The sequence below is a fragment of the Nomascus leucogenys genome, chromosome 8, assembly GCF_006542625.1.
Source record: "Nomascus leucogenys isolate Asia chromosome 8, Asia_NLE_v1, whole genome shotgun sequence".
Classification (NCBI taxonomy): domain Eukaryota; kingdom Metazoa; phylum Chordata; class Mammalia; order Primates; family Hylobatidae; genus Nomascus; species Nomascus leucogenys.
In genome coordinates, this window is record NC_044388.1 from 5,589,336 (window position 1) to 5,616,654 (window position 27,319).

Genomic DNA, 27,319 nt, shown 5'->3' on the forward strand with positions numbered 1-27,319 from the left:
CCCGGCTATGGGAGAAACAGTACCATATATACCTTTAAGTCAACAGGCTAAGAAGACAGTTACAGTGTTGACTGGGGTGATTGACCCAGACTGTCAGGATGAAATCAGTCCTACTCTACAACAGAGGTAAGGAAGAGTATACATGGAACACGAGATCCATTAGGGCGTCTCTTAGTATTACCATGCCCTATGATTAAGGTCAATGGGAAACTACAACAGCCCAATCCAGGCAGGACTACAAATGGCCCACACTCTTCAAGGAATGAAGGTTTAGGTCACTCCACCAGGAATAAGACCACAACCTGCTGAAGCACTTGCTGAAGGCAAAGGGAATACAGAACAGGTAGTAGAAGAAGGTAGTCATCAATACCAGCTATCACCACATGACCAGTTGCAGATAAGAGGACTGTAATTGTCATGAGTATTTCCTCCTTCTTTTCTTAAAAACATGTTTGTGCATGTATACACTTGTACTAAGAAAATATTTGCATTTTATTTCCTTTTTCCTTTATCATGTGACACAAGATTTGTTGACTTTATATCAGCATTTAAGTATTGTTAACTTTATGTAATAGCATTTGGGTTGGGGATTGGTGTGTTTCCAGTTGTACAAAGGGTAGTTTTACTATATTAGGTGTAATTATGGCCTTATTATTTTCTTTATTTGAAGATTATGTATAATCTCAGGTGCTGTATATGGGTTCAAGTTGATAAGGGGTGAACTCATGATGATTAATATTGAGTGTTAGCTTGATTGGATTGAAGGATGCAGAGTATTGATCCTGAGTTTATATGCAAGGGTGCTGCCAAAGGAGATTAAACTCCAATTTTTAAAGCCATCAGATATCATGAAGCTTATTAACTATCATGAGAACAGCACAGGAAAGACCCACCTCCCTTATTCAATTATATCCCCCCAGCTCCTTCTCACAAAATGTGGGAATTATGGGAGCTACAAGATGATATTTGGTTGGGGACACAGAGCCAAACCATATCAATTACCCATAGCCAGACGTTCAATTTCCACCAAAGCCCAGTAACAGGCCAAGAGCTGTCTCTCAAAAGGATACTATTTATCTGCAGAGGATGACCCAGCTTTGCTCCAAAATCCTAGAGGTCTTTGCTGTGATTTACCTGTTGGGGCCTGCCAAAGGCCCCAAACAGCATCCTCCTCTGCCAGGGACACCTCAAGCACCATTGGATTGGATCTGTTGGGTTATATGGCCCAAGTGGCAGAGCAACTTGCACAGCAGCCTGGGCCTTTTGCAGAGCCTTCTCCTGTTCTGGACCCTTCTCAAAACTTGCAGCCTTTCAGGTTACTCAATAAATGGGTCAGAGTAATACACCCGATATACTGATATATTGCTGACCTTCCCAGCTGAAGGTAAATTGCTTCTGGTGGGCCTTATGGACAGGAATGAAGAAAAAGGCATTTGCCAAATCAATGGCTGCATACCAGGTACAACTGGAGTCACTACTTGGTTAAACTTATAATTCACTGTCATTCTCCAAGATCCATCTGTCTTCTGCACAGGAAAGTAGGAGAGTTGAATGGGGATGTGGTGGGAATCACCACCCCTGCGTCTTTCAAGTCTTTGATGGTGGCGCTAATCTCCACAATCTCTCCAGGTATGCAATATTGCTTTTGATTTAATATTTTTTGAGGGAGAGGCAGCTCTAATGGCTTCCATTTGGCCTTTCCCACTATAATAGCCCTCATCTTACCAGGCAGGGAACCAATATGGAGGATTCTGCCAGCTGCTAAGTATGTCTATGCAAATTATGCATTCTGGCACTGGAGAAATGACCAAGGATGAGTCTGGGGATGCACTGGACACACTGTAAGTCAGACCTGAGCTAAAATTCCATGAATTACCTGCCCTCCATAAGCCCATAATTTAACTGGAAGACCACATTGATGTTTCGGGTTCCCTGGAATCAACATCAGCTCACAGCCACTGTCCAGTAGTCCCTGAAAAGTCTGATCATTTCCCTTTCTTCAGTGCACAGTTACCTTGATAAAAGGCCAGAGGTCTCCTTGGGGAAGGATGGGAGAAAGATTAAAAACATAAATTGTTGGTAGTGTAGTGGGATCCTTTCTCCTTGAGACCTGGCCTCCCCTTCATTCAAGGGGTTCTGGGACTATAAACTGGCTCAAGTCTGGAAATTGACTGAGGGGCCATGATTCTCATTTTTTATAATTCAAATTAATCTTTTGTCCATTCAAGCTGGAAATTTTCTGTTTACATAAATTCAGTAGGAATGCAGTAGGCTGCCTATCAATTTCACTTAAAAGAACACCATGACTAATTAGCCAATGCCAAAGCTCTACACAAGTCAGACTATTCTGATTGCTTCTTTGCCTCTGCTGTCCATTATGGTAGCTATGTCCACCTTGCCTTTGATGGTTGAGTGCTGCCACTTGGCCCCTTCCACTTTGGGATCCAATTATTCTCATTGTATTTAAATTTTGTAGTTGAGTGACTGTGGTTCTCTTTGTTATATCTGACATACAGAAAAGAGCAATTACAGGCCTTTTCAAAGATGCACGTGCTACCCTCACAAATCTATTTTGCAAGGCATTGGTGAAGTTTATATCTTCCGGATCCTCCCAGCTGTGATGAGCAGGTCTAAAGCGACAAATGCACTCCACCATCCCAGTCTTCCTAAGCCTTTGGATCCCTTCTTCTGTGTTAAACCAAGGGAGATCAGGCATTTCCAGCTTACTCACAATAGGACATCTTTTAATCCATATTTCTGCTAACCAAGCAAATAAACCATTATATCCTTCTTTTTAACTCCCCAAGCTGCAACATTAAATGCAGAATCCTTACTTAGTGGGTCCAAATCAATAAATTCAGCCTATCTAACCCTATGTTTCTTCCACCATTATCCCACATCCTTAATATCCATTCCCATGCCTGTTCTCCAGATTTCTGCTTATATAAATTACAAAACTTAAGTGGTTCTTTTTGAGCGTACCATACCTTCTCATAGGTCACATTCTCAACCTCACCTCTAGGGGCCCACTGGGACTTTAGTTATAGGTCTAGAAGTAAACAGGGGTGATGGGGTTAATTACATGCTCCCACATGAGAGTCCTACAAAAATGTGAAACTCAAAGAAGGACCAGATGATTGAAGCTTATATAACATCTTGAGCTACATAAAGAAATAAGAGATTAGGGGTCCTGGTGGAGACAAATTATGGAAGGATGAAGGGCAGAAATATATGGTGAATAAAGGTTGCCTTGTTATGCAGATAAAAGTATCTCAGAAGATAAAAGTTGTCTGTGAGCAGCTCTCTTTCTGATACAGATCCCTTTTACTAATGAAAATTTGCTTCATAGATATAAATTTCCTTTACAAAAAGACAGGTTTTTAGAGGTACTCCTGTGTCTGCGATTTCTTAATATAACATGCTCAAAATACGCCAAAGAATTATATTTTGTGGTGGTATATTCTGGTTTTCTACAGTCATATTTTGGGATGATGTGTTCTCACACCAGCTAGGGCTCAGAACATGATATTCCAAATTATGGCACTTTGGCATGTAGGTACTTTGAGCTGAAGAACATTGAAGGAGTCTCAGAAGTAACATCTCTCTGAGCTTTAGTACTCCCGTCTCCTGCCCCAGTTTCTCCTCTAAAGTAAGTAATAGAAGCCAGAATTTTTTTTTCTCTAAAGCAGGTCATAGAAACTAGCACTCCTCTCCCCAAAATAGAAGCCATAAAATCTAGAAAAATCCTGCTTCCCCTCCTCCCTTCTCCCTTTAAAACTCTCATTCCAGAGAAGTCCTGCCCCATACTAGGGGGAAGGAATGCTACACAAAGAGGCCAGGAAGAATACAAACAGACAGACTTTATTGGGTTCCCCTTTCAGTCTACCACTGGTTTATAATTTTGTGCATTTGCATTTCTATATGGCTGTACATTTTTCATCTAACGCCAGCAAAACAACAGTTTTTCCTGTGTCTTTAGGGTCTCATTTCTGAAGACTGCCTTGTTGTTTAAAATTTTGATTAAACAAATTTGCTATGCTTTTCTCCTGCTGACCTGTCTCTTGTTGTAAGAGTGTAGACTGTGATCCTTATGATGGATGAGGAAAAGTATCATGCATTTATGCTCATTCAGCCCCAATACTACCAACTTATTTATTATAAGAACACTATTGATCATAGCCTGTGCCTTACTGCCAGTTGATGAATAAAATACAATATTTCTATGACAGTTTCTCACTATGAAACTATATTATTTAGAAATTATTGGAAAAATTTTCTGCAGCTGTCAGAGTGATGAAATTCAAGTAAATTTAAGACAAAAACTGAATGCATATGATAGCTCCTTAAAACTGATACTTTATTATCCATCACAATCTTATCATTCTAAACTCCTTTCATTAAAAATAAAGGTACATTTCAATAAATTCAGGAAAAAAAGATAAAAATTCGTGCTCTAAAAGAGCAAAACATGTAATGTTTCTATATATTTATTTTTCAAAATTTTATATTTCATCCTTTTCTATTGTTGGCTCAAAGCAAAGATGCAATGAATGCAAAATTATGCTGATAAAATCTGATTCTGGATACATCTGCACATTTAAATTTGTTCTTTTTTACTATCATTCTCCCTAGTTCCATGTGACTCTTTAGAGTATTTATGTCTCCAGTGACCTTAATCTGTAAGTAAAATTTACTTTCCTTTTATCTCAAAATTCTCCAGCTATGTGAGCAGGGTGGAGATGCTATCTTTAGTTATCAGATCTTGTACTCAGTACTGTAACTTGTTCTTTTACTAATTTCTAGAAGAAGAACCATAATATTATCATGTTACATTTTAGTTGAATGTGGAAAGTTAATTTTACAACTTTTAAATGTACCAACTTTCCAAACTCAATAGGGCAAAGCAAATCCTAACTGAGAAAACAAAATCAAAACTGCTTTCGATGCTGCACGAAAGTACAATTGTCATTATATCTAATGAAATGAAATAAAATCTTTCTAATCTAAGTAGTATTCAGTGCTTTGTTTCCATTGTGCCAATGATATATGTAGTAATAAAATCATTTTACCTATCATGTAGACCTCAAAATTATAGCTTCATATAAACTTAAAAAAATAGCTGTTGAGGAGTATAAACAAGAAACAACATAAATGTGAGACAAATAGCAAGACGTCAGTTTATACAGAATCTTATCTATATTTAAATTGTATGTAATTTGTGTAAACCATCTCATTAAATGGGTTTATCTTACAGTCATAATTTTTTATTTAAATTGTCTTTATTTGCAAATATACTAATAAGAACTGTGAAAATCAAATGACATTTAAAATATAAATGAAATGGCATTTGCCTGAGAAAAAAGGGAAGATAAAATGCAATTATACTAATTTAAGTAGTACTAAAATGGATGAGCTTCAAATGACTTAATCCTCTGAAAATAGAAATTACATTAGCGTGTTTGCCAATTATGTGTTTTATGTATTTATGTCCTACCTAATTTTAGAATACATTAGTTATAAATATTCATTTTTTCATTTATCTATTTACTCAACAAATATTTTTAACACATATTATGTGCCTGACAGTATATATATAACTACCATTGAAAAAGTTAAATATATAAATAAATACAAACACACAGATAGAATAGTGTAAGGGAGATCAAGAATAGGTGGAAGGGAGGCGGTGATCTTGCCATAATTTGGACTACGTAGTACTCAATGTGGTGGTGACATTTGAGCAAACTTGAAAAGGTGAGGGAATTAGTAAGGCAAATATCTGAGAAGAGAGCTTTTCCGCCAATGTAAATGTTCTAAGATGGGGGTGTACGTAATCTGATCAAGAAGCAGAAAAATGACCATTGTGGATTGGACAGAATGAGCAACAAAAAACATTTCTGGCTTTTATTCTCAGGAAAATGAGAAGCTACTGCAGAGTTTTGAAACAAAATCGTGATTTGGCATACATGTTTAAAAAATACTGCTAAGCAGGGATGAAAATAAAAGTGAGTTGGGAGAATATTGCAGTTGTCCAGGCTGGAATTCATGGTGTCTTGGATGAGGATTATGGTAATGGATAGGGAAAGAAGTGGTCAGATCCTGGATGCATTTTGAAGGAATAGGCAACAGGATTTCCTGATGAACTGGATGTGGCATGTGAGAGAAAGAAAATCAAAGATGCCTCCAAAACTTTTAGTCTGAGCAAATGAAAGAATAAGTTCATCATCAAATGTTATGTTAATGACTGTGCATGCAACAGGCTTGGGAGTTGGACAGATCAAGAGGTTAGCTTTGCACTAGTTGAGTTTAATATCTGTGAGGGATCTGAGTAGGGATTTCAAGTAGACAACTGGATTTGCACGTCTGAAATTCAAGAAACTTCTGTGACAGGAGCATAAATTTTGAATTATCCAGGTTATAGATGATATTTAAAGCTAAATAACATTTGCAATAAGTCCAAAATGTATGTTAAGAATGAAAAGTGAAAATATTATATTAAATAAATATATTTACGTTTAGTAAGAAAACAGAGTAAATGTGTTTTAGCGAGTAAATGATATGTTGACTGGTTCGTTTAGTATTTATGTTAATTACCTTTGTTGAGATTCTCATAATTGCTAGTTTAGAGAATATTTTGTTGACCCACACATAAAAGAGGAAAAAGATTTGCTGGCATCATCTGATACATAGTCTCCTTTTTACTATTTTTTTCTAGATAATATTTGTGACATTTTTCATTCTTTATATATGCTTTTCAAGCCTACTTAGAAACTTCTGTTTTAATGTTTCTTTACAGTGAAGCATTACGGTTATTTATATGTGATTATAATTTTACCACTTAAGCAGTGGATTTTTACCTAAATTTCCTTTAAAATGACTTATTTCATGTAAATTCCAACTAACTCTTCAGTTCAATGTGTTCAACATAAATTGTGAAATTGATGCAAAGTAATATTTAATCATTTCCAGTATTCCTCTGCAGTACGTGATTATATTCATCTATTTCTTTCTTATTTATACATGCCACAGTTTATTACATTTATATTTATAAACATACGACACTTCCAAGTCATCCCCCGCCTTCCTATAGGGGTAACTAATCTGATATTTTTTTTCCTACTGTTTTAACACAAATAAATGTTTTCTTAAACATTATATTAAATTTTATTTTGAAACTTGTACAAATGATACATAAATGGATAGGAGGTCATGCCCCATGCTTCATTTGTTAATAATCCTATTCTGTCTTTATTTTTTGTATAATTTGTTTTAGGTTTCTCAGGCCACCCCCTAGCCTTTTCTTCTCCCTCTGTACTAAGTAGTAAAATTCAAGTATTAGGCATTAAAGAATTGCAGGTTGTTCTAACAGTTTTCTAAAAAAGTCATTGTCATGTGGATAGAAAATAGCTCCTCTTTCTCTTTAGCTACAAGAAAAGTAGATAGTACTCAGCGTAAATCTGTCTTTATCATATTAAATACAAAGAAGCCTTACAAATTAAGACCTGTAAAAGTAATCTATAAATTTAAGGGCTTTCTAACTAGTTATCTTACTTAATTATAATAATATTAATGATAATAATCTTCCAATTGATGTGTAACTCAGGGTCCTATTAAAAAATCCAGGAAGATTTAAAAGAAATCCATCAAGTAGTATAAAGCACTCCTGGTCTAACAACAGTGGGAAGCTGTTACCAGCCAGGTCTTAAAAGAAGAAAGCAGGAGAAAGAAACTGGAGAGGGAGCCGTGACTGTAAGTGGGATAGGAATTAGGACCTTTAGTAGAAGAACTCAATCTCTATCAACCTGTGTCTTCACAGGAAAGGAGCCATGGTATTAAATATATGAATTTCCCCACCCTCTCATCCAGTGCTCCTAAATTTTTGGACTTAATACAAGTCAGGGTGTAATGTACCCTACTAATGTAGCCCACACTGTTGAGTCTCCTGCAAAAAAGGGTAGAGGCTATATCTAGAGGGGAATAGGAGTGTCAGAGACAAAGGGTAATATTATTGATTCAACATTATAAATATTTGTGAATTTACTGTATTCAATATCTAGAAATCTTTTTGGACAAGCTTACAAGTTTTTGGGATACATGTTTTTTGAGAGGGAGTCTCTCTCTCTATGGCCCAGGCTGGAGTGCAGCAGTGGCACGTTCTCTGCTCACTGCAACTTCCGCCTCCCAGTTCAAGTGATTCTCCTGCCTCAGCCTCCCAAGTAGCTGAAATTACAGGTACCTGCCACCACACTCGGTTAATTTTTGTATTTTAGTAGAGACGGGGTTTCACCATGTTGGTCAGGCTGGTCTCAAACTCCTGATCTCAAATGATCCACATGCCTCGGGCTCCCAAAGCGCTGAGATGACAGGTGTGAGCCGCCGTGCCTGGCCTTGGGTACATTTCTATATTCTACATTACCACAAGCATCAGTTTTAACAATTTTTCCATTAGGTTGGCATTTTCCACACTGATGTAGTAGCGTCTTTGCCACTTTTCTAAGCTCCATCATGTGTTTCCTGGCTGCTTTTCCAGACTTCAACTCTCAGACCTAAGACCAGTGTGACATGTTTTAAGTCTTTCTTATAGCAGCCCCCCATTTCTAGGTAACAGTTCATGTCTCCACTAGATTTTTCTATATCAAATAAACCTACAGCCTAAAAACTGAGAAAAAAATCTGACTGAGTAATGTTCTTGGCTTAAAAATCTAATTATTTTATCCACTTCATAAGTTTTTTGGTAGTTCTTCTGGTCTGAGGGGCCTCAAATAATTTCTGTTACACTCTCTCTTGTGTCTATAGACAGCTGGGAAGCTGATGAGATGATAGAAGATGGCTTCCCTCACATCTTGGGAAGTTATTAAATTATGACATTGGGCACCTTAGCTTTTATCGAGTAGAATATCATGGGCTTATTCATCTGTTTCTTTCATTGTTTTGAGTATAGCAAACAAGGGCAAACCTCAATGTACTAGTGTTTTCAAGTCTCTATTGGTATCACATTTCCTACTATCATATTGGTAAATTGGACCAAGTTCAAATTCAAAGAGTGAAGGTATAGATCCCACTTCTTGATAGAGCAGAAACCCCTGCCAGTTCATATTATGCATGACATTGGAACTAGAAATACATATGTTGTTTTAAGTCATTGATATTTTAGTGTTATTATCATAGCATAATATGTCCTGTTCTATCTTGACTAATAGGGATAGTGGTATTGTCATTGGAAGTGAGGCTGCCATCACAGAAGCCTAAAAGAGATGACATTATTTTAAGGATCAGGTGGTGGTAAGTTAAGAAACTGATTCCTGGGCAGGGAAAAATAATATCACATGTCACTCAATGGTAACATATTTAGTAAAACTCTCATCAGACCTAACTTGGAAATTAGATCACATACTTAATGCACTTTTAGCTCCTAGGGAAGATATTGGGGAATTGAATTGTAATACTATTGGTCATTATTGACTGGATTTGACCAGGTATTACATGAAAATGATGAGCTCAGAAAATAATTAGACTGGTTTTAAGCCAAAATAAATGTAATATAGAAATTCGATAAATTCAGGGTCCTTAAAGTTGAAGCAGTCAGCTCAAACTCATGTGAGAGATATATTTAAGAAAACATATGAGCAACTAAGGCCTTTGAAAATCAGCATTGAAGCAAAGATCAGATTAAGGATGTGGCCACCTTTTCTATTCACAAAATTTCTCACCTGATAAAACTTCTTACAGAGGAAATAAGTCAATCCAATGGTAGGTCAACTAATTCTACCTGTCGGTGCATTAAAAGTTCAGGATACAAATTATATTAAAGGTGTAGGCTTTCCAGAGCAATCTGAGAAAAGGATACTTTGTAAAAAAAATAAAAAATTAAAAATTTTAAAAAGCAATGTAGCAGATGTAGATATTATTTTTCAAAAATAACTGGCACATGGAACTGACTAGATTTGAACAGATATGAATATAGACTGCAGTGCAACTAAAGAAACTACGAGATCAAGTTTCAAAAGGCCATGACTATTTGAGAGCAAGTAGCCCTTGAATCCCCAACCTGCTGTAAATAGGAAGAGGATCCTGAAAGCTGGGCATATTTCTCAGCAACCTCTAAGGATGATACCAAAGGAGATGCCTCTGTATCAGTTTGCCCCAGCTGCCAGGACAAAAATACCATACGTGGAGTGGCTTAAACAAATCACACAGTTCTGGAGGCTGGAAATCTCAGGCCAAGCTGCCCGCCAAGTTATTTTCTTATAAGGCTTCTTTCCTGGCCAGTAGAAGGCTGCCTTCTTGCTATGCCCTCATGTGGCTCTTCCTAAGTGTGTGGTCACTGGGAGAGAAAAAAGACTTACCTCTCTGGTGTCTCTTCTTATAAGGACACTAATCCTTTTGAATTAGGGCCCCATCTTTATGACCTTATTCGAATTATTTTTCTTAGAGTTGCCATCTCCAAAACAGCCACACTGGAGTTTAGGTCTTCAGCATTTGAATTTGCAGGGTGGCACATTCAGTCCACAACACCTTGACTACAAAGTCTGGATCTGTGGTGAAAAATGAACAAAGGAGTCTGCTAAGAGCCAAATCAATGCCTAATTTGAAAACATTCCTTATTTCCAGGATAAGGGCCCTCACAATGTTAACTTGTACAATTTTGGAAATATTACTATCAAATGCTTTGTCTTTCCACCAGGAAAAATGTATTGCAATTGAGTAATCCTAGCTTTACTATTGTATAAAATGTGTGTGCGTGTGTGTGTGTGTGTGTGTGTGTGTGTGTATGGCCAAGATGGGGTGTGTGGGGGATGGGATAGTAACTTGTTTTACCTGTTTCTCTGAACGAAGAGAAAACATTTTCATAATGATGCAGTGACTACCACATATCACCCAGAGACCCCACACTTTGAATGGACAGGGTTTGGGTTTTGTTCCCTTAAGAAGAATTTGATTTAAGTTTTATTAAAGAAAAAAAGGGAGTAAAGGAGGGTGTGGGACCGGAATAATACATTAGTAAAGAGATGTACGTACAACATATTCCATATGTTTACTCACATTTGCCAGCCCTCTTACAGGGAGTTATGGCCATAGGACTAGTTCAGGCCAATTATTTCTGTGTGAAAGAAATGTATGCAGCTTCCTGCCAGGCCAAGCACTGAAATTATTTTTTCTCCTGTTTTCCGAAGGTTGCATGTTACTTGTTGTGCAACTATATGTCTTGGGGATGTCAAAAGCTTAAGACCCTGAATGATTGTGTGGAACTGAGCCCCTATATCAATCCATGTGAAACAAAGAGTGAAAAAGAATTTTTATATGCTGAGTCACTGAGAACCAGGAGTTGTATAGTACCATAGTACAAACCTACTAGGCTTAATACAATTTTACTAAAATTAAAAATAAATTTCCAAACTAAAACAAATCATACAAGCCCGTTTTTCTTACTGGGGCAAAACAAAACTGGTAATTAACAGAAATGAAGGAAAAATGTTAAATAGCAGCATTTTATAAGGTGTACCCTGGATTTATGAAGGAATTAAATTAAATATGCAGATTAATCTTGAATGGAAACAATAAGTGATAACTTGTTTTAGCTACAAAATAGCCATCAGCAAAGCAAAAGGATTTAAATGAATTTATTGAAAATAAATATAAGAGAAAACAATCCATTTAACTATAAAAAAATTGAAAAAATATGTATCTATAGAATAATTGTATATATAAAACAGCAACTTTTAAAAAATTATCATGTTCAATTCAGTTGTAATATGCGAAATGTGAATTGACAAAACAATAAAATATGTTTTCTTTATTTTATTAGCAAAATTATAAAGATTTTCAATGTTGATAAGAGCATGAGGCTATTCATTCAATGAACTGTAATCAAACTTACCATATCTTGGCATTTGGAATATAGCAGCAAAGAACAAAACAAAAATCCCGGCCCTCACTAAGTTAATGTAATTATAATTAAATTTTATGGTTTGTCAAAAGGTGAAAAGTGTTATAAAATGAAGTAGCATAAGAGAACTGGAGAAAGAGCTACCAACAGTGAAATGACAAATTCTATTTTGATACATCTAGGGCTACATTTCCAATATTTAACAACTGCCTTGGTCATTCAGAAGAGTAGCTGGCTGCCCAGGGTGCTGGAGCAAGTTCTGAGGCCTATTATGCCAAGTGTTCATCTTTTGGTTGTTGGGTCTTGGAGCTCCTGAAGGAGGGGCTGAGTTGGCTGGGGAAAGTGGGAGGGTTAGGCTAAATGCTACTTACCTTAAAAGTATGAAATTATTTTCATATTTCAAGAACTGATCTTATCATGTTAGAGAATAATGGTTTTATATTAGCTTAGTGTTGAACTTTCAAGAGATCAGAGATCTTTATGTCTGAGAAATAATGCTATATGCACAAAAGTAGACACATTATAACTCCATTTATATCCTAAACTACACACATATGCACACATAGACATACACATATGATAGGTTTGGCTCTGTGTCCCCACCTAAATTTCCTCTTGAATTGTAATCCCCACATGTCGAAGGAATGACCTGCAATACCCACGTGTTGAGAGAAGGAGGTGATTGGATCATGGAGCCAGTTTTCCCCCATGCTGATCTCTTGTTAGTGAGTGAGTTCTCTTGAGATCTGATGGTTTGTAAGTGTCTTCCATTTCCCCTACTTGCACATCTCTCCTACTGCCTTGTGAAACAGCTGCCTGCTTCCCCTTCCACCATGATTGCAAGTTTCCTGAGGCCTCCCCAGCCATGCAGAACTGTGAGTCAATTAAACCTCACTCCTGTATAAATTACCCAGTCTCGGGTATTTCTCTACAGCAGTGTGAGAATGGACTAATACAACATATTTACACTCACACACTTTAACTTTATGTACAGATGGGCATATAAACATACATAATTGCCTATGAAGATAGATGGAAAACCGAAAAGAGTAAGTGAATCCTTGAGGAAAAGGGAAATATGTAAGACAATTTTACTTTTTGACTAATTTATCATTTCAAATCTTATATTTTTATAAGGAAAATACAATTATTATGTATTACTTGTATCATTGAAAATAAAATCTATGTTGCATACATTATAAGATACTGTCTCTCATCTTGTGGGAAAATGAGTTAAGGAAACCCATAATTTAAAATGAAGCAAAATGAATTTTTTTTGTTACAAGAACTATTTGTAAGATTCACAGAATCTCAATGAAGGTTAAAACAGCTGAACATAAATTTACTGTAAAGTGGGACTGCTTTTGCCACACGTCAATGTCACTTCATTCTTAGTCATTTTTTCAATGCAGGCAGTGGTTCTGTAGCTCATCAAATACAATGAACATCTGGTCTTTCAAGTGCAGAGAATCCTGTAGAGATTAAAGAGCATTTTACTGACAAATCTTTTATGCAATACATCTTAGATACTGTCTTGACTATGATGTGACATATTTTTTCAGGGCACTTCTGCACTTATTTCATATTTTAAAAATTCTATAACCATAACTAACCATTATAAACTTGGCATGTGATAGGCAAATGGAGATTTGAAAAAGAAAATAGATAATTTGGGCTTCTTAAAACAGATTCTGTTTTGTGGCTGTGGTTATTATTGCTACATTTTGCTTTTGTTTTGAGAAATTTGCTGTGTGTGTGTGTGTGTGCATATGTCTGTTTGACATAAAATACATGAAATATTAGATTAATAAATGATATAATCAATTTCAAGTTGATCACTAAATATACTACGATGGTCTTTAACTCTCATATCTTTTCTGTGCATAAAACTTCTTATTTTGTTGTCTGTAAAGTAAAAGAAAATGCCAATAAAGAAGAGAAAATCACTTTTAAGAACATTTAAGATTTTATTGGTATGGAAATTGAGGATCTTAGAAATTCACTGTATACCTGAGGAAATGAAAGTTGTTAGAGATGGAGTGATTTGCCTATAATTACTCAAGGAGACATAAAGGCTACGCTGTCTTTGATAATGCAGAAGAATCCAGGCCCAAACCTGTGTGTGTAAATACATTAATAACTGCTTTTTTATAGAAATAAATTTCTCCATTATTTTTCAAAAGTAATGTTGTGATAAGATTAAAAATAGGTCATAATTCTCATAAAATATGGTAGTCATAAATGCTATCAAATATTGTGATACTTTTGCTTTGACACAGGATTATAGTTTACTACCCCAGAAGTTAGTTGTGCTTCAGTGAATAAAACACGGATGAAAACATGTTCTTTGTACACTTTTGGCTGACAGCACTGAGCCTGGGCATAGTTTACCATGTGTGTTTCTTCTGATTTCAGCAAGTACCCAAACCCAGAGATTGCATCTGTTTACCCTGGGCCCTTGGGTGAATGGCAGAGTAGAATCCCCAGCTGAATCTATGATGGGCATTTACCATAAGTGAAATATTAATGTTTTTCTTAGCCACTGAGGATGTGGGCTTGTTTTAGCATATCACAACCTCTCCTGAGTGATAGATATAGGTTTGCTTGCTTCCCGTATCTGCCCTGGAAGATGGAATATACGATTTGAGGCATAGGTCTTATCAATTATGCAGTGAAACCGTATGGGACCATGTCAGTTCACAGAATCTAGGAGTTCTCACGATTTCGACCTGTAGATTCTTGGGCCCACTGCCTGTGTCTAATGACACATTTGTCAATTCCACTCCTTGATTAGGTTTAGATATTATCTTTTATATTCAGGTAATAATCTTTTACCTTTTCTTGTACATTTCTTTGGATTGCTTTTGTTTCTGTAGCTGATTTTTTTTGTTAGTTGTGTTAACAAAATGTCAGGCAGAAATGGCCTGTTTGAAATCATCTAGGATTTTATTAAGAAATTAAGACTCTTAAAGACTCATTTTACAGATAAGGAAATTGAAGTTTTTTTAGAAAGACTATGAATAAAATAGGCTTTGGGGGTTCTTCTATATGTAAAAATATTTTTATTTTACTGTCACAATTGAGTGTTTTTGTCAGATATAATTATAGGATCCACAATAGTTAACATTTTGAAAGAAAAAATGTCTTATTTTGTCAGTTAATTGGCATCAAATGTTATTGATGAGACATCTTAGGTCAATTTTATTCTGATGGATCTGGAAGGAAGGTTTTTAATTTATTATCATTATTATGGAAAACTTTTTATTCCTTGTGAAATATAAGTTTGTGTCTAGATATGTCTTTTTAAAAATGATTTCCTTCTTTGGCATTTGGTGGGCCATCTAAATGTGAAGACTAGTTCAAGTCAGGGATATTCTCATTTATTTATTGCCCTAAATTCTCTTTACTTTCTCCTGCTAGAACTCCTATTATGCAGATGTTAGAATATTCAGCTTTGTGCTCTGTATCTCTGAACTGCTCTATTGCATTTTTATGTCTTTTACTTGTTGCTGAACCTTCTGGGAGAAATTTTGAATTTTAAATTACTGGTCACTTATATGTGTGTCCTCTTTTCCAGACATTCTATTGAAGTTTTACTTATAGGAATTACATTTTAATTTACAATAACTTCTTATTCTCTGATTCCCTCCCTTTTAGAGAAGTTCATAAAATTTTCTCAATGGAAGATGCTCTAGATTCTATTCTATTGATGACATAGTATTGCGGTTTTGTCCTCAGATCTATAGATCCAGTTTTGTCACTGGACCAATTGTTGTCAGTGTTCATAGTAAAGATTTTCTTTAATATAATCTATAGTTAAGAATTTTTGTCTGTTGTGCTTTTATGTTTGAGGGCAGCACTCTGGTAATTAGTATGTTTTCCTTATAGTTATACTAGTCTATTTATTCCTCTGAACAGGAGAGCTGTCGCTGAGACTTCCTTTAAGTGGGCATGGTTTGTCATCAGCAGACTGAAGTGAGGATGAAACCTAAACTGGAATACATTAGGGTAATATTACATTATTGAATAGAAAAACAGATCATTTAGACTTTTTTCATTTTTATATGTGTTTGTTATCCAGGTCTGTAGTGACACTTGGCTATATTCTGCTTTTCAACCATATGATTTCCTCATGCAAATATTTTTCTGTGTTTAAGAAGTAATTCTCGAAGCTTGAAGCAAAGCTGCTTTCTATACTTCTGGGAAGGAGAGGTTCCAGGCCCAATCTTGACAGCAGTTCAGTATTTATTTAACCATGTTAGCAATTCTCAAACTTCTCTATCTTAGGACTCATTTCTATGCTTTTATTTAGGTGAGTTATCTCTTCAGATGTTTGCCATAGTAATAGTTAAAACCCCAAAATGTTTAAAACCCAAAAATATAAAAACACACATTCCATTAGCCACTAAGCAATGATGTCATCACATGTAGTGTAGTCTCTGGGATGTATCCTACTATAAATTGTGAGAGAATGAGAATGAAAAGATTATGTAACACTAAGAGTTTCTATTATTATAAAAACAGTTTTGAACTCACAGACTGCCTGAAAAGATCTTGGGGTTTCTTAGGAGTCCCCTAAACCTCAGCTGGTTCTCAAATGGTGAGAAACACTGAATTATGTTATTTAGTGGGTAAGCTGGGGTAAAGAATGCCTACAGGTAACACAACCTGTTCCTGGCACATTTTCTTTGCTCACTGCTTTTGATGGAATTTAGTCGGAAGATTTACAAGTTACCACTGAGTGGTACCTGCAGACATATGTCCCTTCTCTCTATGCTGCTTTGCTTTATCCATGACCTGTGGGTTGATAGATACACTGCTCATTCTTGCACTTGTATTGGTTGACTCTAAGCTTTAATTCTACTGGGAAAATGACAGTTAACTCTGCAAGACCCTTCTTTGTTTGTGTTTGATTTTTCATTTCTCTGTATCTTCCTACAGTTTTACCCCACCTGCTTTCTGTGTTCCTTTCTGGTCAATCTCCTTTTCTCACTCTCAGTCGCTGGCAACCACGTATCTGCCATCACTATTGTTTTGCCATTTTTAGAACTTAAGAATGTAATTCTACAGTATGCAGTCATGTATATCTTGCTTCTTTTACTTGGCATAATGCTTTTGGGATTCCTTCATGGTGTATATATCAGTAGTTCATTGCCTGTTATTATTCAATAGTTGGATTCATTTTATTGCTTTTACATGGACATTTAGATTGTTTATCAATTTTTGCTTTTATGAATAAAGCTGTAATGAATATTTTGTACCAGCCTTAATATGGACAGGTTTTCATTTAACTAATGTGTTTTTAATTTTATATTACTTCATTATTATTTTGATCTTGAAGTGATTTGCCATCTGCCACAAACCTAAGTCATTTTTTTATTTTAATAAGGGAACAGAAAATGAAATAGGCATCTCAGTTACATTGATTTCAAAAAGAAAATTTTGGTGTATGCTTAGTTACAATGGAGAAATTATAATTCAGGGGATTTTAGAACATTTCAAAAGTATATTAAAAATTTTTATTATCATATGAAATTATAACAGCAAACAGAATGAATTAAATGAATTGATTTGTTATAAGTATTTGTGACCTCAGATTGATGTTAGACTACAATAATCAAACTTCACGACTTTTTAAAAAGCCTTAAGTCTTAGAGAATATTTTTCCAGTTCACTACATAGTATAGAATGATTCCAAAATGTTTTGGGGAATACTGGGCTCTATTCAGACTGGTAAATGTCTTAGTCTTTAAAACACACATTTTTTTTTTTAGTTTCATGGCCTTTCTCATCTTACAAACCATTTTATTTTAATCATTCAATAAATATTTACTGAAATTTAATATGTGTTAGAGACTATCACAAATTCAGAGAGAAGAGATGAAAATATGCACAGAAAATTTCATAGCCAGTTCAAGACAAGGCTTGAGCTTTGTCCCTGAAACCATAGCTATAAAGACACGTACACACACACACACACACACACACACACACAAAACAAGAGTAATGTTACATTGTTGAATGGAAAAATTGATCAATCCCTTGATGGAAGAATCCTTAATTCTAGTCATTCTGCTTCCTAGATATTTTTTTTGGAGTTCTTCACTCTCCACTTGCCTCACCAGTGAAATTTCTTACATGTAATTCTACTCTCTGAATGAAATATCCCATTGTTCTTATGATTGGTTGACAAAAGTTTCCACTAGTGCTGAAGTCCCAGAACTCCGAAAGAGATTCTTCAGTCATAACCTCTCTTTTCCAAGTAGAGATGTTTTAACAACTCCTGAGTTATTAAAACAATCTATCTACAAATTAAAATACTAATCCATATTATAATCAGAGAAAGTTCTTTATTTTTGTACCCAATATACTAACCATAAATCTCTGAAAAATAGACAGTGATTAGCAAATGTGGACTGAGTTCATGCATAAATGAAAATACAAATGAATGAATAAAAGTAAATATTTTATATTATGAGACAAATTACTCTGTCCATTAATCCTAAAGATTTCTGTTTCCCCATTTAAGATGTTTTAATTATGTAAATGGAAAAAAAACTTAAAAGGAAATAGAATGAAAGAAAAATTCAGAAAGCAATTTTAGTAGCAGACTAGTAAAAAATTCACAAAACATTTTAGTAACAGATTCACTACCACTAGAATGATAGAATACTGTAGACATCCAAGAAAGCTGATATTACTGGGTGGATAACAGGGAAGATTATTATTTGCTTAATAATTCAGAATCAACAAGTGAATAAATTTGAAAATTTCACTGAAAAATATGTACTCTGTTATTATATTTACATGAATTTATTCTACAGATATTTAAAAGCTGTTATGTACATGGAAACTGAGGCCATTTTTCCAATTTTATTCAATAATGTGTTATTAAACAAAAATGTCTATTTGCACTCTACATATTTCTACCGAAGACTACTGGAATTGCCATATTATATATAAAAAACATTTATTGAATGTACTCACTAGAAATCTTTATAATACATTAAAAACTCTAGAAAAATAAATGTAAAGTCTAAAAGTTTTCCCTTTCCCCCTACCATATACAAATACGAAAATTACATATGCAACATATACATATACCGTATACATACAAATACATATATCATATACAGAGATGAAAATTGCATCAGATGTATACTAACCTCTCCCACAGCCTTTGTTTTGATATGAATATTGTTTTATTGGAAGTCATTTTGGCAGAAAATTTAGCAGTACTATTTAATTATTTCATTAAAATATTGCATTGAAAATAAAATTAATCAATCAAGAAAACAAACCTCTTTATTTGATTTTCACATTTTTACCACCCTTTCCCCCAATTCATTGTATGCGCTTTTCAAACAAAAGTATTTCACTATTTTCTATTTGCAATAAGTTGATAAAAAGCAATATTGACTATTGAAATGGGAACATTCTTCCTTGTTAGATTGAATGAGAAACCAGTGTGTGTGTGTGTGTGTGTGTGTGTGTGTGTGTGTGTGTGTGTGTGTGTCTGACTTCTAAGGTTAAAACTTTTTACTTCAAGGCTATAGTGTTGCACCAATAATGCCATAAATACTTTCTAGTTTGTGTAAAAAATAAGTCATATGTAATAGAAAATTAGCTAAGCTGAGGTGAATTCAGATACTTAGGAGTTGCTTTTGTGGTATTAGGAGAGACGTCATGAAGCAAAAGTTTAAACATATAAGGACAAACATAGTAATCAATATATCAGCTCCCCTCATCCAGAAAACCCTTTTCTAACCATGGTTTCAAGTCTCAAGATGAGAACAGATAAATATTTGAAAATATCTTTTATTTTTACATGTTTTGTCTGATTTGAAGTAGATATATTTCCAAATAGTAACACTCTTAAAACTAATTACTTTCTTCCATGTGTTTAAATTATTTGAAAATTTTTATCGAAATCTAAGTGAATTAACAAATCATTTGTTATTTTTTCTCTTTCACCTTCCAAACCATGCCAGGTTTTTTCAATACATTTATGATACTTTTAACTTTTCTTCTGGGATAATTATATTTATTCCTGAAGTGCATCCTTTGAACTTAATTGTATTAAGTTTTCTTGATTTTAAATCTCAGCATTTGTCTGAGTTGGTAAGTTATTCCTATGTAATAATTTTTTTTAATACAGTATTTCACTGTATGCTGGCTTCTTTTGTCGCTGTTGAAAAATTTTCTGTCAGTTCACTTGTTATTCTTTTTAAATAATGTCTTCAATCTGGACGCTTTCTTCATTTTTGTTTTTCTCTGATTCCACTAAGAAAAGTATTTCTATTTTTTCTGCAGGCATTTTTGATTCTGTGGATTCGTGCTTTTTATCATTCTGTGAAAATGCAGCCCTCCAAAATATGAACAACTGAAAAGCCCTCTATGAAGCTAAAAATCCATGACTTTAAACAAAAATAAATTAGACTTAATTAATGAAATGTAATTATATGCTGTGAGATACAATTTAGTGGACTAGAAGCTTAAGTAAAAGAGAAAAGTAAGAGGTATTTCCACAAAGCATCTACTACTATGAAAATTTAAAAACTTAAAAAACAACTTACGGGACACAAACATTTACTGAGAGAAAAATATTCAAGTAGTTAATATTTTCAATATGATAAAAAAGAATTAAGCTAAGAACTAATTTCAAAAAAATTATTTAGAAACAAGAAACATAATAAAGCACATAAAAAGATAATATTAAATTAAGAAATGTCACATTAAATATATTGAATAAAATATGATTGAATTTAATAGCTAATTCCTTAAAAATCTTTCAATGAATACTTTTCAATAAATATTTGAGTTTACTCGAAATATTATACAAAGATGATTCATAACTGTATCAGTTTAATTCATTGTACCAAGAAAAAGCAAAAAATAAATGTGTACTAATAGAGTTTGAAAAAATATCCAGTAAGACCTAGTAACTATTTATAATAGAAATTAAAAAAATAAAATAATGTAATAAAATATATAAATGTGATACAAACTGCTGGCCAGAAATTTTAGCTAATATTTTGAGGAAATATTAAAACTATTTTAATTAAAGGCAGGAATTAGGATGCCTGTACCAAGATTGTTTCATAGTACATTAGAACTTTCACAAATTTAATAGCGCACACACACACAAAAACTAACAATATCTCGCCAGGCGCGGTGGCTCATGCCTGTAATGCCAGCACTTCAGGAGGCCGAGGCTGGCAGATCACGAGGTCAGGAGATTGAGACCATCCTGGCTAACATGGTGAAACCTCATCTCTACTAAAAATACAAAAAAATTAGCCAGGCATGGTGGCGGGCACCTGTAGTCGCAGCTACTCGGGAGGCTGAGGCAGGAGAATGGTGTGAACCAGGGAGGCAGACCTCACAGTGAGCCGAGATCGCGCCACTGCCCTCCAGCCTGGGTGACAGAGCGAGACTCCATCCCAAAAAAAAAAGAAAAAAGGAAACAATATCTCGAATCTATCGTATTTTTCCTTTTTATTTTCTGGAATAGAAAGTTTGACTCCTAGTCACTGCTTGCATATGTCTTCTTCTGATTTAAGTAGAAACACCCATTTTAACATTATATAAATTTTCAAATATATTAAATTAAGAGCCAAATTGAGAGGTGAAGCCAGCTGGACTTCTGGGTGGGGTGGGGAATCACAGAACTTTTCTTACAAGAGGATTGTAAAATGCACCAATCAGCACTCTGTAGCTAGCTAGAGGTTTGTAAAATGTACCAATTGGTGCTCTGTAAAAATGCACCAATCAGTGCTCTGTGGTTAGCTAGAGGTTTGTAAAATGGACCAATCAGCACTCTGTAAAATGGGCCAATCAGCACTCTGTAAAATGGACCAATCAGCACTCTGTAAAAGGGACCAATCAGCAGGATGTGGGTGCGGACAAATAAGGGAATTAAAGTTGGCCACCCCCAGCCAGCAGTGGCAACCCACTCTGGTTCCCTTCCACACTGTGGAAGCTTTGTTCTTTTGCCCCTCACAATAAATCTTGCTGTTGCTCACTCTTTGGGTCCATGCCACCTTTAAGAGCTGTAACACTCACTGCAAAGGTCCGTGGCTTCATTCTTGAAGTCAGTGAGACCAAGAACCAACCCGAAGAACAACTCCAGACATAAAATTATCATTGTCAAGAAGCCCTCTAGGGCTGGGTGCGGTGGCTCACGCCTGTAATCCCAGCACTTTGGGAGGCCGAGGTGGGCGGATCATGAGGTCAGAAGATCGAGACCATCCTGGCTAACAAGGTGAAAACCATCTGACTAAAAATACAAAAATAGCGGGAGGGCGGGGCTGTATCCAGCTACTGGGAGGCTGAGCAGGAGAATGGGTGAACCCAGGGCGGAGCCTGCAGTGAGCCGAGATGGCGCCACTGCACTCTAGCCTGGCCGACAGCAAGACTCCGTCTCAAAAAAAAAAAAAAGCCCTCCAAGCTACCTAATATGTTAAGCTTCTGGTTACTATAAGATATTAAAAGCTAAAGTTAATTATGTCTTTTGATGGTATTTTACTTTTCCTTATCATTTTTAGGACAATATTTATCCCCAAGATTTCAGAGGAATTGACTAGAATGTACAAGATCAATAATTACTAAATTGCCATAAATATTTTATTGTAGTGTGGAATAATGAGACAATGCTAATTTTTCTTCCAATTTCACTTTAATCAAACGTTGCAGCCCATGAAATGAAAAGATCCTCAATGTGTTCCAAACATGTTTATTCATTGTAGAAAATTGATACATGTAATGTGTAGGTAATATTTTAAGCATGTTATGTTATGAACTGAAAATGCGAAACATTACAGTTGCTGCAGGTTTGCTCCTTGAGAATAGCAAATATTTTATGTCTCCATGATTTCTCAGTTTTCCCGTAGACATCTAAATATATCATACCTTTGAGGGACATAATTCATGAAAATACTGTAATTAATTTCTCAGTGTCTTTGAATAGAATTTTTGATACCAGGAAATTTATTTTAAATTAGAGAAATTTCTATTTGTTTTATAAATCTCACTTAAAACAGTACCTTTAAACACTGATGTTTATACCTTTGTTCTTTTCATTGTTCGGTGTTTTATATTAGTTTCTTAACTTGTAAACTCCTTTTAGGCCAGATCATTTATTTAATAAGCTTCGGAAGATTTAAAGTATCTCTTTATTCTGAAGGTACACAATTCTGAAGGTACACAATTCTGAAGGTACACAGTGGAAAGCCAGCTTATAATTCTGGTCTCCCATTGTAATTGTTCAGTGTCCTAAAGAGTTCTTACCATTTAAAAAAGAAAAAAAAAATTTGTGTCAGGAATATTAGGCCATTTTATTTACTTATCTCTCAAAAAATGCTAGAAACTAGTTTTCATTATTCTCACTTTAAAGACTGAGAGGGTGTTAATATGTTAACTAAGGGATGGTTATCATCACATAGTAAATAATAGAATAGAAATTCAAAAGCAAATATGCCTGGCTGCAAATCCTCTTCCTCTATGTTCACTATCTCCTAGTCTCTGGCAGAGAGTTTCTAGACTCAGAGGTCATTATCACTCCTCTTCTTCCTCGGGCAGACAGCGCAAGACATGCAGAAATACTTTCTTTTGTGTAAATTAGGTGGTTTAGTAGGAAAACCAAGTACCAAGTAGCTTGCTTCCTTCCCTCAATCCCTCCCTCATACATTCTTTCCTTCCTTCCCTCCCTCCTTTCTTCCTCTCCTTTTTACTTTCTTTTCTATATTTAATAACATTGTTTTATTGTGCTTTATCATTATTTGTAATTAAGTACATAAGATATGCATAAAACCGATTTCTTATTTTTGGCCTGGACTAAGGTAGTATGACCTATTCCTTGGTATTTTTGCTAGCACAATTATAATGACAAAAAAAGGTATGCAAGCAAAATTAGGAAAAACATTCTAGTAAAGATTGCTCCAGGTTACACGTGGTTAAAAACTTCTGCGCCAGTTCATTCTTAGGAAATGTGTCCTTTGATTTGGAAAAATTAATTAATTTTAATTAAAAAAATTTCTCAGATCATTTAGGGAGAAATATGAACTGTTTATACACACGATGGAGACAATTTCTCTGGACATACTCCAGAGCCTGTGTAGAGTTACTGAGTGAGAAGCAATCTAGCAGGAATGCAGTATGTGTGTATGTATTTACATATATATATATACACTCATTAATATATTTTTGGCTAATTGACTATATAATGCTTCTCCTGTCAAGTGTCTGTATGATATGACTGGGAGTTTCTTTCACAGCCACAGACTATGTTTTACTCAAGCAGAGATAGGAATGGGGGGAAAATACAGAGTGGACCTTTTCTTTCCTATTCTCTTTTGAGGATTAAAAAAAAAAGTAAAGCAAATCTCTGTGTTGTGTATGGCAAATACTCAGCATGTGACAAGTCATTTCATACAAATGTTTCAAAATTTGATATTACATTTTGCAAACTGACTTGCTTTGGCAGTAACAGTTTTCAAATGTCACCTAACTGGCTGTGTTCTTGTAACTAGAACACAGAATGCTGTATGTGTACTTTCCTGTTCTGCATACAAAAAAACACACAATGAAATGTGTCCTCAGTGCTGGCATTAGCCAAGCCAAAAGTAAAACCAATGATGGCATGACAGCCTTTCCTATTTCTTCCTATATAATAAATTGAAAATGGACTCTTTATTATATTAATTTATATGATAAATAAAATTTATAATCTCATTGACGTTTTCTTCCATACTTGAAACTATAATTTCTGTTGAACTAATAAAACACAGCCCAATTTAGATGTATTTCTATTAAATTATTACATTATTAGTCACATGAAGTTGTCATTTTTATTTTGTTTTCTTGATAAAGAGTCAATAATTAACCTCAATGATTGAAGTATAATGTTTCAAAAACAACACAGAGCCAGGGTAGTTAATATTATACTTGTTATATTTTGAGAGCATGACTTTTTCATCATATGTATGGGAAATAGTTGTGCTTGAAAAAAAAAAGCATTATTTAGGGAAGAATCAGTCATTTGCGACTTAGAAAACAGACACAAGTCATACAAGTGATGGCTTCTAATATTCATAGCATGTAATGCATAATTATTTCCAACAAATGGTAGCAAAAGGAACAATAAAATGGCCAACCAAAGAAATACATTTCTGATGCTAGTCCTAGGATTTCGTCTCAATAACAATAAAACATACAATAAGAGAAAGAATGTTTTATTTATGAAAGTAAAATGAATAGGATCATAGGAAATAAGTTATTTGCTGTAGTAAACCTCAAAAGGGCAATAATTACAATTTGATATGTCTCCCAAGGAGTGCAAAGCTCAGATAAAGAATGTGAATCTAAAATTGGAGAGTGCATACTTAATATTAATAGAAGTCTCTACTCTGTATCTAGACTTTGAAGTGACATTCATCTTCCATACTGTGCCTTAGGATGACTATTTCATTTATTAGAAACAACCACTACCTATCTTAATAAAGTTTGTCTTGATTATAGCAGGAATACAAAATGCGTAATGATATTGTGAAACAAAAAAAAGTAGAAATGAAAGCAACTTTGAGAAATATTCCATGAGAAAAAAATAACAGTTTTATTAAGCATCATATTTTGTAAAAAAAAAACAGCCTGAAATATTAGAATTTGGGAAAATGTGATTTGCTGTATATTCAACCTTAACCCATTAACCTTTCCACAAAAATTAATTTTGATAGAGGTTGGGTGTTTACTATGTGCCAGGTATATTTTTAATCACTTATGTATGTTATTTCATGTAAATTGCATAAGCCTTAACCATGTGATTACCATTATTATTCCATTTTGCAGATTGGAGAAATGGGGCATATAAAAATGAACAACTTGCTCAAATTTACAAAGTGGAAAATTCAAGTGCTCTGTCCAAAGACAGTACTTTTAAAGAAAAAGCAATACAGCAGTCAAGTAAAATTTAAGACATAAAATGTTTGTTTATAGTTTTTTCTTTTATTATACTTTAAGTTTTAGGATACATGTGCAAAACGTGCAGGTTAGTTACATATGTATACATGTGCCATGTTGGTTTGCTGCACCCATTAACTCGTCATTTAACATTAGGTATATCTCCTAATGCTATCCCTCCCCCCTTCCCCCACCCCACAACAGGCCCCAGTGTGTGATGTTCCCCTTCCTATGTCCAAGTGTTCTCATTGTTCAGTTCCCACCCATCAGTGAGAACATGCGGTGTTTGGTTTTTTGTCCTTGTGATAGTTTGCTGAGAATGATGGTTTCCACCTTCATCCATGTCCCTACAAAGGACATGAACTCATCATTTTTTATGGCTGCATAGTATTCCATGGTGTATATGTGCCACATTTTCTTAATCCAGTCTATCATTGTTGGACATTTGGGTTGGTTCCAACTCTTTGCTATTGTGAATAGTGCCGCAATAAACATACATGTGCATGTGTCTTTATAGCAGCATGATTTATAATCCTTTGGGTATATACCAGTAATGGGATGGCTGGGTCAAATGGTATTTCTAGTTCTAGATCCCTGAGGAATCACCACACTGACTTCCACAATGGTTGAACTAGTTTACAGTCCCACCAACAGTGTAAAAGTGTTCCTATTTCTCCACATCCTCTCCAGCACCTGTTGTTTCCTGACTTTTTAATGATCACCATTCTAACTGGTGTGAGATGGTATCTCATTGTGGTTTTGATTTGCATTTCTCTGATGGCCAGTGATGATGAGCATTTTTCCATGTGTCTTTGGGCTGCATAAATGTCTTATTTTGAGAAGTGTCTGTTCATATCCTTTGCTCACTTGTTGATTTTTTCTGGTAAATTTGTTTGAGTTCATTGTAGATTCTGGATATTAGCCTTTTGTCAGATGAGTAGATTGCAAAAATTTTCTCCCATTCTGTAGGTTGCCTGTTCACTCTGATAGTAGTTTCTTTTGCTGTGCAGAAGCTCTTTAGTTTAATTAGATCCCATTTGTCAATTTTGGCTTTTGTTGCCATTGCTTTTGGTGTTTTAGACATGAAGTCCTTGCCCATGCCTATGTCCTGAATGGTATTGCCTAGGTTTTCTTCTAGGGTTTGTTTATAGTTTTATTAGTTATTTATTGCTGGATTAGTAATTGCCTGAAAATATAGTTAAAATAACAAGAAACATTTTTTTTTTCTCACAGTATGTACAGACCAGAAATTGGGGAACCATTTAGCTGAGCAGTTCTGGTTTGGGGTCTCTCATGAGATTTCAATCAAAACATTAGCCAGGGATAGAGTTATCTGAAGATTTCACTAGGGCTGAAGGCCACTTCCAAAGTGACTCACTAGCATGGTCAGCTGGTTCGTGACAGGGGGCCTCAGTCCTCCATCCAATTCATGGAGTTCTTTCCCCAGTGCTGCTTAAGGGTTCTCACAACATAGCA

General features: G+C 34.9%; 1 pseudogene; it reads right to left on the minus strand.

Annotated features, from left to right (window-relative positions):
- LOC101177692 overlaps positions 1-16,711 on the minus strand; it is a 193,243-nt pseudogene extending 176,532 nt beyond the window's left edge.
- Positions 16,712-27,319: the final 10,608 nt, after the last annotated feature.